We start from the raw sequence: 21727 nt of genomic DNA on the forward strand, positions 1-21727 counted from the left end.
TTATTCTGACATGTTATTCATTCAAGTCCTTTAATCATTTATTTAGTGCCTACTGTATAAAAGTTACCATGTTAGATGAATGCAAAGCTAGAAAATTGTGAAAAAATGGGAAAAATTTGAGTACCACAAAGTCATTAGAAGAAGACCTGCTTCAGAACGTTTTCAAGTAGACTAAGCTTTGCTGAATAAAGGTAGAATTAAATAGAGGCAACTTTTTGAAAGCATGATCAGTGACTATGCACTGTTCTCTATTTTTTTCCTGCTGCACCTTGAGAATCTTGCTACCTGCTCAGAGCTGAATGTGGCTAACGTGAGCAAGGAGGTGAGTATTATGGAAATAGGAAATTGTATAAACATCTAAACTGAAAGTGAAAGTCACTCAGTTGTGTCTTTGTGACCCTATGACTCTTTGCCACCCTGTGGACTGTAGCTGGGCAGGCTTCTCCGTCCCTGGAATTCTTCAGGCAAGAATACTAAAGTGGGTAGCTATTGCTTCTCCAGGGGATCTTCCTGACCTAGGCATCAATCCCAGGTCTCCTGCATTGCAGGCAGATTCTTTACCATCTGAGCCACTAAGGAAGCCCATAAATATGTAAGTGAGTGAAGTCACTCAGTCATGTCCGACTCTTTGAGACACCATGGACTGTAGCTACCAGGCTCCTCAGTCCATGGGATTTTCCAGGCAAGAGTACTGGAGTGGGTTGCCATTTCTTTCTCCAGAGGATCTTCCCAACCCTGGGATCGAACCCAGGTCTCCTGTATTGCAGGCTGTCTCTTTTCCGGCTGAGACATCAGGGAAGCCCTATAAACATCTAAGGAACAAATACTTGTTATGCTGCCAGAAAACATACAGATATTATCCCATTAAATTCTTTCTGCTCCATCTCTGGGCCCTGATTTCCTGGTTACTCATACCCCAGCATTCTCATTCTTCTGTTTATTACTATCATGATCAGACTCTTAACTTAAATCTGATTCTCCTCTGAACAAAGAGATTCTCCTATATCACTCAAAGTGAAGGATGCTTAGACCAGCTGACCAGAGACCCTGTGGCCATCTCAGGCACTTTTCCTAAATTCACTAGTGAGACAGTATACAATTGACCATGTTTCCTTTCAGAGCAAGTCCTCCTCTCATTTTGGCAAACTGTACTGGCCACAAGAGCAAGATATCTCGTGATTTTTTTTTTTCCTCATTCATTGAACTTTATAACTCCAAATATTTCATCTCTTCAGCTTCAAAATCCCAAGAAATTGACCACTGAAATTATTCTATTTTTAAAGTTACAAATTATACCTATAAACTCCCTTCTATCTCTCTCAGCAGTATTCACTGAGCAAATGTAGAATGAAAATATCAAGATTAGGCTATTATTCCATGAACCTAAAAATATGAAAGGGCATACTTATGATATCTTTTTAAAAAACTATACCTTAAGAAAAAATAAATTCATTGAAATTCCACTGTTCATCTTTTCAAGCATTTCACCCATGGAGGAAAGCATATTAAGCATAAGCAAATGTAATACTTGACGTGTTCAGAAATTCACATAGTGGTCTTTTATAGAATTTTGCAATAACTGATGACCCTTGTTTTTCTAAGACTGTGCAAACTAGGTTGCTTTAATTTATAATATTTATATTGGTCTCTCATGGACAAAGCTACCACTTACGTGCTTCTGTTCTACCACTACCATCTATAGAGGAAAAGTGTCTTTATACTGAATGAGTGCAAGGGCCACAGATGACATCTCTGTTCCCTGTTTTGCCCACCCCACCCCCATGGTACCTCCCTTGCCTTCTCCATGCTGGAAGTGATTGATCTCTCTAAATTTCACACATCTAATCATATCATTGCACTACTTACAGCAATTCAATAGGTTCCAAATGGCCTTTGTTTTATGAAACTACACTCTATACAATGAAGGGCATTTGTCATATTATAGGTAAATGTGTCTTAAATTACATACCCTGTCAGAGTTTTCTTTTAGAAAAAATTCACACCCATGAAATTTTCCTTGATGCTTGCCATAGTTTTCAGTTTTAATTTGAAGGATATCAGATATACAATTATTTGAATGAAGTACTATGTTCTAATTAAGTTAGTTATCAGTTACTTTATAATTTGTGGCAAGCCATTGCTTATGTAGGAGATGGAAATATACATGCATGTGTTTATTCCATTCTCACAACTATCCTAAGATGTGGGTAGTATCATACCTATTTGTAGATGGAGAACAGAAAGGCTCAGTAACTCACAGAGGGTGACACTGCTTAGGTGGAATTATATTCAATAGGGCTTCCCTGGTAGTTCAGCTGGTAAAGAATACTCCTGCAATGCAGGAGACCTGGGTTCCATCCCTGGGTTGGGAAATCCCTAGGAGAAGGAAACCCACTCCAGTATTCTGGCCTGGATAATTCAATGGACAGAGGAGTCTGGCAGGCTTCAGTCCATGGGGTCAGAAAGACTCAAGACATGACTGAGCAACTTTCATTCCTTTCACTTCACATATTCAAATGCAGCCAGTCTCCTTTTATGGGCTCACATCTCTCAGCAGTATTCACTGAACATATGATCAGAGCTCTGATATAGAAGGTGATAAAACCAAAGTTTACTCTCTTTTCATTTTAGAATAAAATTGAAGGCAAAGTTTCTAAAATATGTCATATGAAAGAATACTTTAGCATCCTTATAGGGAAGCACTGACTTCCAAAATTATCCCAAGAGCATAAGGATGAAATAGAAAGAAAATTAAAAAATTGTCTACTTTACATAATTAAAATAGAAATAGTGATACTTTGCAAAGACCATATTCCTCTAAACTCATTCACACTTATGTTTTCAAAGGTGTATTTATCACCTTTTATGGTATATGTTCAAGTTTATAAATGTCTTAATTACATAGTTCCCTAAACATGGTACCTTTGGTTTATTAACAAAAAATAGGAGCTCATACATATTATATCTGGCTCATCTTCTGTTAAAGCTCCCTAACATTCAAGCCAAGTGAAAATGCCTAAGATTAATAATAGGTCACAGTAATCCAGGTATTTATATATTTTTAGAGTAAACAAAACCAAAAAAGTAAATATGTGAAAAGTCAATCTTGAAGCCAGTAATGATGACAGGATATGTGTAAATGTATGATTATTATTAAAAATCCTAACACCCAAAAAGCCAAAATAAAAAATGTAAACCCTTTCATAAGGGCATGGGGCAGATAAAGAGACAGGAGAAATCTAATTGCAATGTATCCTGTAATGGAATCACAGTCTGTGTAGAAGCTGATTAAGGTTAATTTGAATCACATCAATTTGAATTAATGTGGCCTTTGCAGAATGAGCAACACCTAAGTGCCAACATGATCAATTAGTACCTTTACCTCCATACATCCGCCTGGAAAGGTTAGATTTATTAGTTATCAAGATAACATTTTAGAATGCAAATCCATGTTACTTTATTTCCTCTAGCCCACCTCACCTGAGCACCTGGAAAGTCTCAGGACATATGGGCCTTGGAGGGAAATTATCTATAATGCATAGAAAAAAAGAATATAAGAGAAAAACAGAGCCAGATTTACTGAAAATACATAGTTTTGTGTACTTATGAATACTGTACAAACAAGTCCTAGTTACCCAGTTAAAACTGTAATTAAGGACAAATAATTGGTTCTGTTATTAGGCATATCATCCTATGTTACTCATATGAATTTTAAATTTAGAGTTTGGAACACCCTTGAATCTTTGAATCTTGTACTCTAACTGCCCACCTCCACGCCCTAGTCTCAGCTTTGTATTACTCATATTTTCACTTATCTTATGTGCTCATGGTCAGTCACTCAGTTGTGTCCAACTCTGCATCCCCTTGGACTATAGCCTGCCAGGCTTCTCTGTTCATGGATTCTTCAGGCAAGAATACTGGAGTGGGTTGCCACTTCCTACTCCAGGGGATTTTCCCAACCCTCCATCTCTTGGGTCTCTTGCATTGGTAGGCAAATTCTTTACCACTGTACTAACTTGGAAGCTCACTGGTGTGCAACCAACCATAATTACTTGCTTAAAATGACAAAAATGAATTTGCTCATGATGATTCTGTATCTTGGGCAGACAGGCATTTATGTGGTGTCTGGGACAAGTCGCCTGGAGTAGAGCATCTAAATGGCATCCCTGACATTGCTATTGCTTCACCAGCTATTGCTGCAATGGTTGAGGATGGCTGAGTTTCTCTTTCTCCATTTCCTAGTCAGTTGTCATCTGGGACCTTTCTGTTTTCAAGGACTATCTCTTCTCAGAGATATCTAGACTTCTTTATAATGACTGCTTCCCAAAAGAAGGTAACAGAAGCTGCAAGGCCTCTTAAATCCTAGGCCTAAAAAGTAACACAGTATCACTTCTACCACTTTCTATGGGTTAAAGCAAATCTCATCAGCAGCCCACATTCAAAAACAATGTGAAACTCACTCACTGTCTGGAGGGAGGTCGTGTCATATCCACAGGGATGGGACAAACTGTCAGAGACCAGTTTTGTAATCAGTTGATATCACACAGTCAAACCTGAGTCCTGTTCTATACAGTCATCTGAAACTAGACCAGAAGTGTCTGTCTACCACTTGTCTTTATGCTTATCACACTTAACTGGAATGATCTGTGACTCCTTCCTTGCAAGACCATAAAAACACAAGAACATAATCAGTTAATTATCCTTGTGTCATCTGTATTTAGAACATGTCTGGCAAAGCAAATGCTCAATAAAAGACTGCCAAACATAACTCAAACTCTTAACAAGGTTTTTGAAGATATTCCGATGGCTGACTAAGAAAAAATGAATTCAGGAAAATACACAAAACTTATGGTGACCACGTAGCTAAAATATTTTATTGAAAAATTAACAATAAAATGAAACGAGACTAAGGAGGCCTAAGATTTTATATAATAGCATATGGCTCTAAAGGTGGGGGGTACCTGGAACATTTCATTCTACTTTGTTTTATTGTCTCTCTGCTTTAATTATAATAATTCTTTTTTTTTTCTCATTTAATATGAGTATCTGTATGTGGTATTTTTAAGTGTTTACTCTCATCGTTGTAAACTTTCACTAATCTAGATACTTTAGGAAATGTAAGAAAGGTATTACAGGGAGTAAATTTTCCTGAGGGCAAAATTTTAGGACTGAAACTTCAAGAGAGCAAAGCTATTCAACAATATCTACAGCCTGCATCAGTGTATTTGAAAGATACGGTGGACTCTTCTTCCTCTAGTGTTTCCATTTATCTCTTATTTCCTCTCCTTCCCATTAGAAATAGTTGTGAATTTATTAAAACTATTTTACTAAACTATTTCAAAGCATTAAACTGACTCTGTATAAAATCAGTTGTTTAAAATGCTTAATAAATGTCATTTAATATTTTGTTTGTTTCTTTAATGCAGCAAAGGACTTGACAGAAGCCAGGGCTAGCTTTCCCATCTATTTTAAAGACATGTGAGAATGAGAAATAAGGATCTGGATATAACACATTCTCTAGTCCTGATATAAAACTTTGGTCAATGAACAGAGTACTTGCAAAACTATTAAGAATGTTTAACTGAGAAATAACTATAAATAGCAAATATTTTATAGGCATAATGAAAGAATTCTTTATGTGTCAGTAATTACTTAGATAAAATAGAAATTTTGTCTTCAACTAGGAATTGCTATGAAGAACAAACTGTTCCTTTCCAGTTTTAGCAGTAGCTTTGTTTATATACATCAGGATTTAAGTTGTTAGTTTGCTAATTAATTTCATTAGTTTTCTATTCCTATTCATAATGTTGAAGCCTATAAGAAAGGTCTATTTGAAACGTGTCCCTAGAGATATTTTTGTTTATTACTAGAAAATCACCTTAATGTGAAATTTATCTGCTAGACACAGGAACTTGAACACAATAAATAAACTTACACTTTTCTTCCAATTATTCATATGCATAATTCACAAGGCTAGAAACTGTACAGCAGATGTGAAGCAAAAATGCAAAGCAAGGAAAAATTTGTCCATAGGTTTTATTACTGGGGAAGGAATTGTTAAGCTGGCTAAAAGCAGAGCAAGGTGTGAAGGTTAGGACCTTCCTACACAATTGGTGCAAAGGTGGAATGAATGGACCAACTAAAAAGTACATGCTTCCTTGTCCAATCTGGTTGCTGTTAGGAAAGAGAAATGAATGGAACTTGCTTACCAGAAGAGTCTTCTTTGAGACTTGCCCTTGTGGTTGTTAACAGAAGAAAAATATAGGGCTGGGCAATGATATAGGTAAAACTGTCACTTCTCAAACACCAACTTTCTGGTATGATCATTTTGGTCAGTCTTAGTAGTTAAGTGTCCATCTTCGGAAGCATTCCAAACATTTAATTACTTAATATAAAACAAGTAACATTTTTATAACTATTTTTCACTAATACTATTTACATGTCTCATTGTATTTTCTAGCAAAAGATGTGAGTGTTACAAAAATACCATTAAAGTATCTTTTAGCAAACACTGGTCTGTGAATTTAAAATATTGACATCTAGTGTTGAAATATGTTGACATAAACTTACTAAAATTAAAAATGTAACAGATATTCATCTGCATTTTGTTTAGCTGAATATGTCTGTTTTCTTTTTAACTTGCATCCAAGGAACATTATGGAGCTTTTTATCTATTTCCTGTCACTCCCATTTAATAATTATGTCTGGTGTTTGTTCATCTTAGCACATTTTATATTCATCAATGCAAATAGCCTGTCTTTATTTATGGAACACTAAACAATGCCCGCATAAACTAATGGGCCCTACATTCCATTTAACAAATGATTACCATATGTATCTCCGTAGTTGATATTTCATTCAAATACACAAAATTTATATATAAAGGTATATATGTATATATAAACACACAGATGTATACACTTTAATTCATTTCCATTGAGTATACAATGAGTATTTAGTTTACACTATTTTCCATAGTAGTACTACAATAGCAACATGAAATATTTGGACACAATGAGAAAATTTTAAACCTTAAAGAAAAATAAATTAGACATAAATACAGAATAAAGTTGAGAAAAGAAAACAAACTGTGCTAGTGGAGATAGCAGTTAAAATTAGTTGTGTTAGTTAATGAAGTGACAGTCTCTGGAGTCTAAACAATAATCTTTAAATTAGAGAAAATCAAATTTACCTCATTTGATTCTAGTGATGATTACATGTCTGGCAGATAGGAGATGCTCAATAGTATATTCTTCCTCTATCACTTCAAAACAGACACGGTGTTTTGCTCATTCTTTTTAATCCAGGGAGACTGTATCATCCAAGGAAAGGGACAAGGATTTCTACTTTAGGAAAATCTAGGTTCTAATCCTATTGTGCACCTAGGATTTAAACTAAGTGGTCTTTTGGAGACTAATTTCTATATGTAAAATATGTATTTCAAATTTTCTAATACACAATAATACAATGATTACTAATAAGATTAACATATATCATTTATCTATATATTAAAAGTGAAAGTGTTAGTCACTCAGTCGTGTCCGACTCTTTGAGACCCCATGGACTATAGCTTGCTAGGCTCCTCTATCCATGGAATTCTCCAGGCAAAAATACTGGAGTGGGTAGCCATTCACTTCTCCAGGGGATCTTCCTGACCCAAGGATTGAACCTGAGTCTCCTGCATTGCAGGTGGATTCGACACCATCTAAGCCATCAGGAAAGCCCAGTACATAATTAAGTCAATAACAATATGCTATATTTATACTTTATGATAAGCACTGGGCTAAGCAATTTACACACATTATCTCATTTAATACTTAATTATTTCATCATTATTATCTTTGTCTCTCAAATTATTTTTAAATATTTAAGTAAGGCCGAAGAATTTTCTGCAATAATGGAAATTTGGGGGTTATTTTGGGGGGAGGGGCATTATCCAATATGGTAAACATCAGTCACATGTGTCAAATAAAATGTAGTTAGTATGACTGAGGAGTTTTTTAAAGCTTAATCTTATTTAAAATTAACTTTAAATAGCAACTGTTTCAGCAGGTAAAGAATCTGCCTACAATGTAGGAGATAGAGGAGACGCAGGTTCAATCCCTGAATCGGGAAGATCCCCTGGAGGAGGGCATGGATCCCCACTCCAGTGTTCTTGCCTGAGAATTCCATGGACAGAGGAACATGACAGGCTACAGTCCATGGGGCCACAAACAGTTGGACATGACTGAGAGAATAAGCAGAAATATGTGGCTAGCAGATACTTACTGGACAGCAAAGACTTAAATGATATGAATATCACACTAAGTATAAGGATGTGAGTAAAACTTAACTTGGAATTGTTTTCTAAGATCAGAAATATCTGGAGTTTGTATCTATCAATACAATTCAGCACTTAATGTTATTATACATTATTCTACTGATTGTTCAATGTATGCTGGTTCTACATCCATAGACTTTTCTGTGAACACACTGAGGTCAGTGGCTTTTTTTTTTTTTATTCCTACATGTCTACACCAGGAAGCCTTGCACAATCCTGTTCAGTTAAGCTGAGGGACTTCTTTGTTCATTTGACACATGAAAATACTTCCATCATCAGTGAGAAATTGGAACTGATAAGACTATGGTTTACGCCATTTGATTCCCAAGAGGTAATTTATAACAAAAGATGGAGAACAAATATGAGACACTCTCTTTATATCATATCATCTTGATATATCATAATCATGAAACCATGATATCTTATACCATCATCCAAAACTATATCAAGAGAATTTAAGCTCTTTTTTTAACTTTGTCTCAGAAGATAGGCTGACTTATTCTATGTAATCAAGCTGATCAGCAGCAGAGTCAAAATGAAAATGCACATTTTTTTCTCAGTTGAAGTTTTTTTTAAATTATGTTGATGGATATTAAGATTACTCCTGGAACAATCCTAAATATCTGAAGAACATAAAAGTTCAAAAACACTAAAATGTGTGACAAATATTTGATAAATAGAAAAGAGTTTGTTGTCAATTACCTTGAAAAATCTATCAAATAATTTCCTTCAAGATGATCATACACTCTAGTAGGGAACATATAATTCTATGACCCTATAATTATTATAAGTATGGTATGAGCTACTTTTGAAATGGTTAGCCAAGCTTAAAAAGTTCTCTTACAAAATCCAACTTAATTTACTTAATTCCATTAGCAAATTATTAGGCCTACTAAGGATTTTTTCATAAACAGTTGAATCAAATGACATATACTAAACACTGATCAATACGTTTTTCTTTCAGTTTTATTGAGATATAATTGACACAGAACACTGTATAAACTTAAAATACACAGCATAATTATCTGACACATACGTTATGAAATAATTACTACAAATAATGTAGTTATCATCCATCATTTTATATAGATATAAAATCAAAGAAAAAGAAAAAAAATAATTTCCTCATGATAAGAAGTCTTGGGGTACACTCTCAATTTTCATATATAGCATTTCAGTTCAGTTCATTTCAGTTGCTTAGTCGTGTACAACTCTTTGCGACCCCATGGACTGCAGCGTGCCAGGTTTCCCTGTCCATCACCAACTCCCAGAGCTTGCTCAAACTCATGTCCATTGAGTTGGTGATGCCATCTGACCATCTCATAGACCATTGTTAATTATATTAATAATGTTGTACATTTCATCCCTAGCTCTTAGTTATCTTATAACTGGAAGTTTGTGCATTTTGACCAGCTTCATCCAATTTCCCTTCCTCATATCCACCTTGATCAACATTTTCTTTCAACTAACATCTTACCAATGGAAAGGGAGAGACTTTTCTCCTATTCTAAAAAGACTTTGCTTGTGCATCTCCACATGGTGTTAATAAATGTCATGGAAACACATAAAAACTATGCTAACAGGTGTCATAGAAACATATACAGAGAAGGATAGATAGATTGAGTGCCCAAATTAGTCTTCACAGTTGCTTGAAGAGGCTTTACAGGCTTCCCAGTCTGGTCAGGTAAAACAACTGCTGTTTTGCATTTTCCCTCCAGGGTCCTCAACATTGTATGACCACCCAATCCAGTTTATCTTAAGCAGAAGCTATTGATTCAGATCAGACAAACCACTGTATACAGAACAAGGGGCAGGGGACAGTTGCATCTAGCGAGATAGCACATTTAAATTTCATTCTTGGCTGATACAATCCAGGATTTTAAAAATATGATTTTATAGAATAATAAAGTGGGCTTCCCTGGTGGCTCAGAGGTTAAAGCGTCTACCTGCAATGCAGGAGACCGGGGTTCGATCCCTGGGTCAGGAAGATCCCCTGGAGAAGGAAATGGCAACCCACTCCAGTATTCTTGCCTGGAGAATCCCATGGACGGAGGAGCCTAGTAGGCTACAGTCCATGGGGGTCGCAAAGAGTTGGACACGATTGAGCAACTTCGTTATCACTTTCAAAGTGTAACCACACATAATATTTTGAGCTATTAAAAAAACCTGGAAAATAGACTTATTCTTCAAGCCCATAGGAAAATGCTGCTGTGACCTTTATATTCTGATTTATATAAATAAAATAAATATTTATTTAACACTTGCATTCACTTAGTCACTGAATTAAAGAACATACTTCTCTATATACATTCTATAATATTCATATTATATACCATTATGTATTTATATGTGTCCTAGTTATAGGATAATTTGATCCATCTTATTTAGAATGAGGCATAACACAGGGTGGTGTAATCATGGAGCTAAAGATACTCTCAGCAAAGCCTTGAGAGACATGATATAAAGCTTTAACATCAGTCTTTAACATCTCTATTTTGTGACTTCCTCCAAAAATATAAATTATGTAGGTCCTATATACAGGTAAAATGTATCTAGAGCCACTATTTCATTAATTCAACAAATGTTTACTAAGTGCTCATTATGCGTGAGACACTGTACAATTGTGCAGTGGACATAAACCAACAAACCATATGTAAGAGACAATAAGCAGTTATATAGTTACTGAATAATTACATGTATTAAGAAAAGGCCAAAAAGTGACAAAGCATTATGGATATTATAGGACATTCATGATCTGGCTATCTATCTTCTACCTAACCAGTATAAAGTTTTGTTACTACTCATGACTACATATTAATTTTGGGGACTTCCCACGTGGCACTCGTGGTAAAGAACTTGCCTGTCAATGCAGGAGACTAAGAGATGTGGGTTTGATCCCTGGGTCAGGAAGATCCCCTGAAAAAGGGCATGGCAACCCCCTCAAGTATTCTTGCCTGGAGAATCCCAAGGACAGAGGATCCTGGCGGGCTAAAGTCCATAGGGTCGCACAGAGTTGGACAGGACTGAAGCAACTTCACACACACAGCACAAATGAACCCTGAGTTTCACGAGTATTCATTTGGGGTTTCTACAAACCATATTTTTTCACAATTTTCTAGGCCCACTGTCCAGACTTTAAATATACTAGGACCCTCCCTATACATGCCTAGCTCTTGGTCACCCTTTAAATCTCCAATAAAGTATAAAGAATTAGTCGTGCCTGACTCTATGTGACCCAATGGATTGTAGTAGCCTGCCAGGTTCCTCTGTCCATGGGATTTTCCAGGCAAGAATACTGGAGTGGGTTGCCATGCCCTTCTCCAGGAATATCCAATAAACATAACTGAAGTTTTCCCTAATGAAAAATTTGTCTTTAATCAGTGTTTTCTTAATACTCACATGCTCAAGATAGATAAATAAATATATATATAAATATATTTTGTTATGAATCTTTCTTGATAGTTTCAGATGATATTTATGCCCTTTTGCATTCTAATCAAATTGTAATTTTCAAACTTTGTAGCACTGAGGATTTACATGGCAAGCCTACAGTTTGCACATTCCTAGTAACTTAATTGCTAATGATACTAAGCATCTGTTATTGCGTCTATTGACCATTTGCAAGTCACCTTTGGAGAAATGTGTACTCAGATCCTTTGCTAATTTTCTTAATTGGACTGTTGGCTTTTTTATTATTTGGAGGGAAGGTAGCTTCTGTTCCCAGCTTGGCTGTCCCAGAGTGGAACTCTTTCCCTACAGATGAGCTCGGATGAGAGTGATCAAGGTCCAGGGCTCCTGGCCTAACCATCCCTAGAGTAGAAATTCTGTCTTTCTTTTAATTAAGTTTGACTATGTCAGGTCTTAGTGGAGACACGCAGGCTCTTCACTGCCGTGTGCAGGCTTCTATAGTAATGATGTGTGGGTTGCAGAGTGTGTGAGTTCTGCAGTTGCAGCACACAGGTTCCCGAGTGCGTGGACTCTGTATCTGTGGCCTGCGAGATCAGCAGCTGCAGCGCGTGGGCCTACCTGCTCTGTGGCACATGGGATCCTCCTTCCTCAACCTGTTTGATCCCTGCATTGGAAGGCAGCTTCTTAACCACTGGACTACCAAGGAAGGCCTGAGCTTTCATCTTTTAAGTGAGGAATGGATGGAAGAAGAAAGCCCTGGATGTCTCAGCTGCTCTTGTCTGGAACTGGACTTCCGTAACATGGAGCTGGATTGGGGGTGGTGGATAGGATGGGCAATGGTGGTCTCCTACCCTTCCCAGAGAGAAACCAAGCCCTGGGTTAGTAGCTATGAAGAGAGGCAATTACTCTTCTTGACTACACATGACTGGAACAACCTGCCAGACTGCTGGGGAGACCAAGGGAGGTCATAGTTCAAATGAAACAATCTCACTGAGACTTAGTAGCTTTTCTTAAATAAATGTTTCTCTACTTATTGTATGTCTTTAGAAAAATTTCAAGAGATTGTAAATAAGTTTTTTTTTTTTCATATTCTCACCAATTAGGGTTGTTGCTCTGGGGAGAATGTGTGGAATTCCTTATGCCACCATACTTGAACTTATAATCTTGCAAATATACATTTCAACACTAAACTATGTTAATACTGCTTCTTAATAGGTTTCAGGTTGAAGTGCTTCTGTGATTTATGGTCACCATTTTACCTCGTATACCCTCTCAAATATCACTACTTGAAGAAATTTTCCTCATTTTCTAGATGAAGTTTAAACAGTATTTTCTTTAGATTTCTTGATTTCTCAACTTGATGTATTCTCCTCAATATCTTATCTTCATAACTTTCTATTCATAAATATGTCCAGTCACTCATTTATGCCTTAGTTTGGAGTTGTTATTGTTGTTGTTGTTGTTTTCATTATTCTTTCTCCCTCTGATGTTAAATTCCTCTACAGAAGAACTTATGTTTTATTTATCTTTGTATTTTCTACCTTCTTTTCAAAATGTTGGCATCTGAAACAAGTAACATCTAAAGAGTTATCAATATGTACTTTGTTATGGAAATAAATTAGTCAGTGAACAGCATTAAAGTAGTTCATTATATGAAATACTATATTATAAAAGTATGCAGTTATCAAACTGTGACTAGAAAGGTTTTATAATACTATTTTTATTTCAGATTTCTTTGATTCTTATATTAGCTTAGACATATTTCATATATTTAAAATATATGAATCAAGATAAAAACATGGGGGAAAATTTTATTTAATAATTTAACATCCATCAAGAAGCTTAAAAAAGATTTGTTGGAAAGAAGATATGTAGGATGTCAAATGATGTAAATATGCTAAATATTTTCAAGTGATAATTACAGACATACTTTCAAAGTTGAATTAGAATTTTCATTTTTTTTCCACTGAACTACTTCCTTAGTTTTATATCATCATCTTGGATATCTTCCACAACTTTAATCTCGGAAGGAGAAGGACAATGAAGCAGAGGAGAAAAAAAACTAACCTTCAGCTTTCTCATAATGTCAGAATTCCAAACAACTAATCTTTGTTTACATTTCTAGCTAGAAAGAATATGAAAATGTATAGTGCACCAATAAAAGGCCAAATTGTATTTGTGAAATAAATAACAATGAAAACTCAGGAGAACGTGTTTATTCACAAATTAACCTGCCAAAAACAAGCCTGCGTAGCAATAACTGAAATAGTGGTTCATGCAATTAACAGCTCTTGGAAACTGGAATAAAATACATTTATATAACATTTTGTTAAGGATTTTGATGACTAACTTCTGAATACAAATGAAGAGTAAAACTGTTATTTTCTTAAATATTAACTTTAGATTCTATTGACAGAATGGTCTGGGAGACTGTCCCAATAAATCAACAGCCCCTGAATAGGAAACTATAAAGGTTGAGTGATTTAATGATTAATTTGTTCCTCCAACATTTATTGATAGCTGTTATTTACAAGGGGATTCCCTGATGACTCAGATGGCAAATAATCTGCCTATAATAAAGGAGACTAGGGTTCAATCCCTGGTCATGAAGATCCCCTAGAGAAGGGACTAGCAACCCACTCCAGTATTTTTGCCTGGAGAATTCCATGGACAGAGGAGTCTGGGGTGGGCTATAGTCCATGGGGTCCCAAAAAGTCAGATACTACTGAGCAACTAACACACACACACACACACACACACACACACAGAGTACCAAAATACTATATTAATATATGACAGTAAATAGTTACTGTACTATAAACCTAGCAACAACCTTAAGGAATTAATAATTTTGATCCATAAAATATAGGAGGGGCGAGAAGGTGGAATAGCGTATACCATAAACACAAAACAGTGGAGTTTTTTCTTTTTCCTGGGAAAATAATCCTTCAGCTCGTTCTTATTCTACCTACACCCTTCCTGAGAGATTTAATCTTTTTCTCAATGCCAGAACAACCAAGAACTGAGAACAATGAAAACTTCAGCAAAGAGCAGAGATCAAAGATAGAGCACACACACACACCCACAAAATAGAATAATTAAAGAAATACAGTAGCAAAAATATTCAAACCAGTATAATAGTAGAGCTACAGTTTAAGAATACAAAAGAGAAAAAAATGTGCTCAAAATATAGTTAATGAAAGGGGATAAAACATAACATCAAATTGTGGGTTTTAACAGAATTAATCCTGGTGCTTCATAAAATGTACCAAGGCAAAACAACCCTTGGTGATTCAGACTGAGTACACTGGGTTGATACCATAGAACATGGGTCAGCAAGCTGTGGTCAAATCCAGTCATCTTGTTTTGTTTGTAGGGTTTTATTTGAATAGAGACAGTCCATTTGCTTAGGTATTATCAATGGCTCTTTTCGTACTACAAAATCATAGCTATATGATTAAAATGTTATGACAAGTAAGGCCAAAAGCATTTACTATCTGGTTCTTTATAGAAAAAAATTGCCGACCTCAACATAGAACATTTGCTGTATGAGTAAGTCAGATAGGTGCTGATTCCTGAGAAATCTTCACGTCATCATACCAAGAAAGAGAGAAGAGAAGACTTAAGAAAGTGTTGCATCCCCACTGCTTATGTAATAATTTGAAGGTACAAAGAAGGTAAAAGTAAGAATACTTCAAAAGCTCATAATATCTTAGCTAATATTCTGCCTAACTAGATCTGCCTTAGTTCATTTCCCTAGGAGCAAAACCCAAATCACAGTGATAAAGTAAGGGAGTGTTTTTCCTAAAAAAGAAATAAACAAACAAACAAACAAAACCTGAAGTGGGTAAAGGATAAAGGTTAGGGGTCCACCAAGGATATTAACTCAAATCAAAGCTAGCCTTAGTTTTAACTACGAAGAAGGAAGGGACTCTGAAAATACAAATTGCACTGCAGAGTTTTGCCCTTTTGAAGCAAAGATACTCTTATACCATCCGTTCATTGGATGGAGACTGCCTTCAGAGCACGTGGGTGAGTGTGTAGTCTACCAGCAAAAATGTGGCTTCTGTTGGAAGAAGCAATTATCTAGGGAAGGGGAGCATCTATGAGCATTAGCAGCCAGCACTTGCATTAAATGGAGGATGGGGATCTCGGTGGAGTACCAACACCCTCTAGTATAATATCTTTACTCAAATAACTGTCTACTGTCTAATGAATTTCAGTCCTCATACTATCAAGTGAGTCAGCCACTTGATGGGCATTCAGTAAAGCATTTATTGTGTGAGTTAATTTGCTTATCATCATCACAGAAACGAGGTTACTTTAGTGCATTTATAACTAAGAAGGATGATGTGATGGGAAAGTAATTCTTCTTTGGTTTGTATAATCTTACGAGTTGAACTTGACCAGTTTTCTTTCACTGACCAAACACCAGAACTTGAGATGTAATAATGTTCATAAGATCTATCCCTGCCAAGGCTACAGTAATAACAAGCATAAGATTTATTTTATTTTATTTACACTTGTAAGTTAAAATAAATAAAAATTGTTAGAAAAACTCATCAGTTCACATAAATTTAAGTCTTCTTAAACATTTTTCTCTACAACATAACAAAAGCACAGAGCCCCATGCTGTATTTTACTGACACGGTAAATATTTTTTAAGATTTTTGTCCCCATAATTTCCTCTCTCCTTCCTGTTGCTTTTCACAAGCCTCAAGAACAACCTAAGAATATATACAGCCAAATATTCTTCCTCCCACCCCCTGAACCATGCAATCTGTCCTCAACATTCTCATACAAAATACTGTTTTAGACTATGGAAAGAGATGACAGCCTTAATTTTTTTTAAGCCCAAATGTATTTAAAGCAAAGATTTATAAAATGGTTGAAAATACTATTTCAAACAGTCATGACTGGATGTTATCTGGTAACTTCTGCATGGATTTTGAGGCAACATACACATATTCACTACATATGCCTGCAAATGTGTATATTTTCCCCTTTTTTGTGACAGCAGTCACCTGACATTGAAGACCTCACAATGGTGTCTGAATGTGCTGCTACTCAAGTTTGCCTACTAAAGACAAGCTACATTAGTCACTATAGGGATTATTATGATATTTGCCTGTTATATATCCAGGAAATATCTTAAACATTACTTTCTATGTCATACTACAATTTAAAGCCCATTGTGTACATTGTTTACTCATCAATATATCCCATGAATCTAGAATGAAGCCTGGCATGTAAATGGTTACAATATTAATTAAATGAATGAATGAATCTATTATGAACTGAATTCTGGCTATTTTCATTAATACTGTGAAGTGTTAGAGCTTATTTTCTTCTTAGGATGTCCAAATCATCTATGTCTATATTTTCTGTCACAAATACAACAGCGGTCAGTTTAAAACATCTAGTGAGGGTGAATGTTTAGGCATTAAAAGAGGAGATGGACAGGTATTGAGAACTTAGTAAGAAAAGGAAGGAGACTGAAAAGATAGCAATGAATAATTCTAAGTAGAATGAGCTCTAAGTAGAATGCAAATCAGTAAAGCTTTGCTCACTGCCTGCTCTTGCCTTTCTTGCTTTTCATTTTCTCATAATTCTAACCCTTCATGTTCACAGTCCTCTTCAAGAAAAGTGAATTCTCTGTCATTTTTAGACAGCCAGAGAGACTTAAAACAAAAATGATTGACTCTTTATCCCTTTTATTCCAAGAATGCACTCTCATTTTTATTATTATTGCCTATTATTCTGAACATATTCAGCTCTAGATTTTCTGTTATAAGTCTGTGTGTATTTTTAAATTCAAATGACTGAAACTTTGATCAAATCTACAACTCGTACACCAGAACATTAAGATGTTAGCTGATGTCTCTTCCCTTGGAGATTCATATATATAATTTAAGAAAAAGCACAAAGCTTTCTTATCTAAAAGGGGCATGTTTTTAAATACAAATCCTATTACTCTGAATAAGGGTTTTCTGAATAAGGGTTAATTGTATTTTTTCCTATTTGAAGTTTAAAACGGAATCACCTATTAAGATGGGAAAAATTATTCCTACAAATGAAATACAACTAACATTAAAATGAACTTGAAATATAAGTGAATAAAACCTTAAGTGAAAAAAATTACCTCCTTCTGATATCAAATATTAAATAGACACCATTTAGAGCATTGAGATTAAATTAGAACAAATTATGGTAGCTTGATCAACAATTTGAATGGAAGCTATATGTGTGTGGAAAACTTTACGATGGAAAAACTAGTCTAATTTTTTGACATTTTAGACATCTATCTATTTGGCAGTTTTTATCATTTAAATTTTTGCATTATTATCAACTGTACAATTCAGTGTTATGATGCTTCCTGCAGGGGGATGCTAGCATGAAACAGCAGCTAGAAATAACATGAGTGAAAGGGTACTTCAGAATTCTGAATAAAATTCCTTTCTGTGGTTCAACTCAGTCACTCAGTCGTGCCTGACTCTTTGTGACCCCATGGACTGTAGCATGCCACGCCTCCCTGTCCATCACCAACTCCCAGCGTTGACTCAAACTCATGCCCATTGAGTCGGTGATGCCATGCAATCATCTCATCCTCTCTCGTCCCCTTCTCCTCCTGCCTTCAATCTTTCCCAGCATCAGGGTCTTTTCAAATGAGTCAGTTCTTTGCATCAGGTGGTCAAAGTATTGGAGTTTCGAGTTTCGGCTTCAGCATCAGTACTTCCAATGACTATTCAGGACTGATTTCCTTTAGGATGGACTGGTTGGATCTCCTTGCAGTTCACAGGACTCTCAAGAGTCTTCTCCAAGACCACAGTTCAAAAGCATCATTTCTTTGGCGTTCAGCTTTCTTTATGGTCCAACTCTCACTTCCATACATGACTACTGGAAAAACCATAGCTTTGACTAGATGGAAATTTGTTGGCAAAGTAATGTCTCTGCTTTTTAATATGCTGTCTAGGTTTGTCATAACTTCCCTTCCAAGGAGCAAGCATCTTTTAATTTCATGGCTGCAGTCACCATGTGCAGTGATTATGGAGCCCCAAAAATAAAGTCTCTGACTGTTTCCATTGCTTCCCATCTATTTGCCATGAAGTGATGGGACTGGATGCCATAATCTTAGTTTTCTGAATGTTGAGTTTTAAGTCAACTTTTTCACTCTCTTCTTTCACTATCATAAAGAGGCTCTTTAGTTCTTTGCTTTCTGCCATAAGGGTGGTGTCATCTGCATATCTGAGATTATTGATATTTCTCCCGGCAATCTTGATTCCAGCTTGTGCTTCATCCAGCCCAGCTGGTTCAGAGTAGGCATCAAAGCTCTGCCTTGAGAAATGTACCTTGAAATGCTACTCTACATGAAGCAAAAAGAGACTGACCTTATATGGATTTAGTTCTCAAAAGAGAGTTAACATAGAAATGGAATCATCCACAAATTTCTAAATCAAGTTCTGTCATATAATTCTCTCACTTTTAAATGAATTAAAACCATCTTATATTCAGAACTAGTTATATTAATGGAATGCAAAGTAATAAGGAAGGGGCTAAATAAGATGGGTTAAAACTTGTTTTGAAAACTAATCAAATAACAATAAACTTGAAAGTTTCAAATATAATTATCTTTGTCAAAAATTCAGACACTTAAAATGGCGTTTTAACTTTCTCTGTATGTTCTATGTGGATTCATTTGATAGTTATCTGTGGTGTTAGGAAAATAATAAGATTTTAAAATTATGTAACTCACTTTGCCCACATACCAAATTATGCTCCATTAATCATTTTTCATTACTTTGACTCTTGTTACTTCTTGAAGTTGTAGTTTTCTAGTCTTCAAACATATCTCAAGTGTACGAGAGCCTGCTTAATTCCAGACCAGCACATCTAACTGGCTTATTAAGCATTTACAAACTTGAATGTCTGAAAGGAACCCAAAACTCAACTATATACCTGGGCTCATTATCTTTTCCATATAACCAGTGTTTGCTCTCTTCTGTTCAGAAGTTGAAGCCAAAATGCAAAATGTGGTGCTAATCCTCGCCAATTCACTTTCCTTTATAGACTAATATTTAATCCTAGATTTTATTGCCAGTTTTATCCCAAATGTATGAACTCTCCATTTCCATCTTCATTATTTGTGATCCAGCTACCATATAATTTTTCTTGTATTAATGCAACATCATCCTTCAACCTTACCTTCACTCTTATCCTTTTCATTATATATATTACAGCTAGAGTTATTTTTCAAAATGAAAATCAGAGTATGTCACCCCATTGTGAAAACCTTAACTAGATCTCAATGCTATTAATATAAAGAGAAAGATGAAAAATTTTAACTTGCAAGGTTCTGCATGATATGGTAACTACGTAATGTATTAAATTAGGTCTCCTCACTATATATTACTTCAATGTTCTGGATTTCCTTAATACAATATGTGAAAAGTTATACATACATAGCTGTGTGACTGTCTCATCTAACACTCTTATGAATTTGTGGTCAGACAACCCAGTCTAACTCAGACTACAGTGTCTGGCATCTGGCCTGACTGATTCTGAATGAATCCACAAATCATAGGAAAATGAAGGAGGCCACACATCAATGTAAAAATAAAAATAATAAAACAGTAGTTAACACTGACAGCATCAACTAGGAGGAAATGAATAAAACACTTTATCTGATAATTAAACAAAGGTAACTTGGTAATGAGAAATTTATTCATTCATTTATATTTGATCCTAACATACATTCCCTAGTAGTCTATAGTATTTTAGAAATGCAGTTGCTGACAAAGAACTCACCACTAGAATTGTATATAAATATGTAACTGAACTGAAGTAGGAGATATTTTAATACAGAAATTCAGAAGAGGCATTAGAAACACAAATGAGAATTAGGGAAACATACACAAGTATTTGGGAAATGGTTAAAAATTTGACCACGGAATTTTAGCAGTAAGTTCTGAAGAAAAAATTACCAATACTGCTTGATGGTAATAACAATAAATATTCATGAATAAAGATTATTAACTACAGCATGCTCTGGTCATAGTAGAAGACACTATGGAGCCATTGAACAGAACAAGGTTGATGGGTAGCACTCATCTAGAAATATATCAACGGCTTTTCTGTTGTTAAGGTAGAGTTGCAATATATGTGTGTGTGTGTGTGTGTGTGTGTGTGTGTGTACATAAAATGTCAAACAGTCTAAAAGATATACAGCAGAAAAAATAGTTTGAGTGCACATTTGAGTCTTCTGGTTATAAAATTAAGAGAACCAAACTTTACTTTGATCAAAAATCAGTCTCTCTTTCTTTATTCATCCACCTATCCATTCATTCATCTCTCCATCCATCTAACTCTGCAGTGAACTGTAAACAAGTTATCAAACATGTTCTTCAAATATGTTGGAACTGTGTCTAGGAACAGAAATTTGTATAGGGGGTGAAGTTACCTTGTGAAATTAACGCTCAAAATCTATGCATTTCTTTAAAAATCAAACTTAAATTAAAACTACAAGCAAAGGTATTCATATATTATGATAGAATGAAGAAATATTAAATTTGAAAAATAAACTGGGAAAAATGATTACCAACGGAATATAGACATTATTTTGAAAAAACAACAGCTTATCTTGGAATATGTACCTAGAAAGTTTTTTAAATGTAATTTCTATTTATATTGGGATCATAGTTTATTAACAATGTTATACTAATTTCAAATGTATAGTAAAGTGATTCAGTTATACACGCAAATATATTCATTCTTTTAAAGATTATTTTCCAATATTTTGTACCAGATTAATACAAAATATTAAGTAAAGTTCCTTGTGCTATATACTGTGTGTTCCCAGTAGCAACAAGGACCTACTGAACAGCACCAACAAAAGAAAATAAAAATAATTCATAAATTACTAAGCCAATCTAAAGCATGGACTTAGAATCTAAAGAAAGAGTTAGTTAGAAGTAAGTAAGTAAATCCCCTTCACAGATCACT

The sequence above is a fragment of the Cervus elaphus genome, chromosome 5 (assembly GCF_910594005.1).
Source record: "Cervus elaphus chromosome 5, mCerEla1.1, whole genome shotgun sequence".
Taxonomy (NCBI): domain Eukaryota; kingdom Metazoa; phylum Chordata; class Mammalia; order Artiodactyla; family Cervidae; genus Cervus; species Cervus elaphus.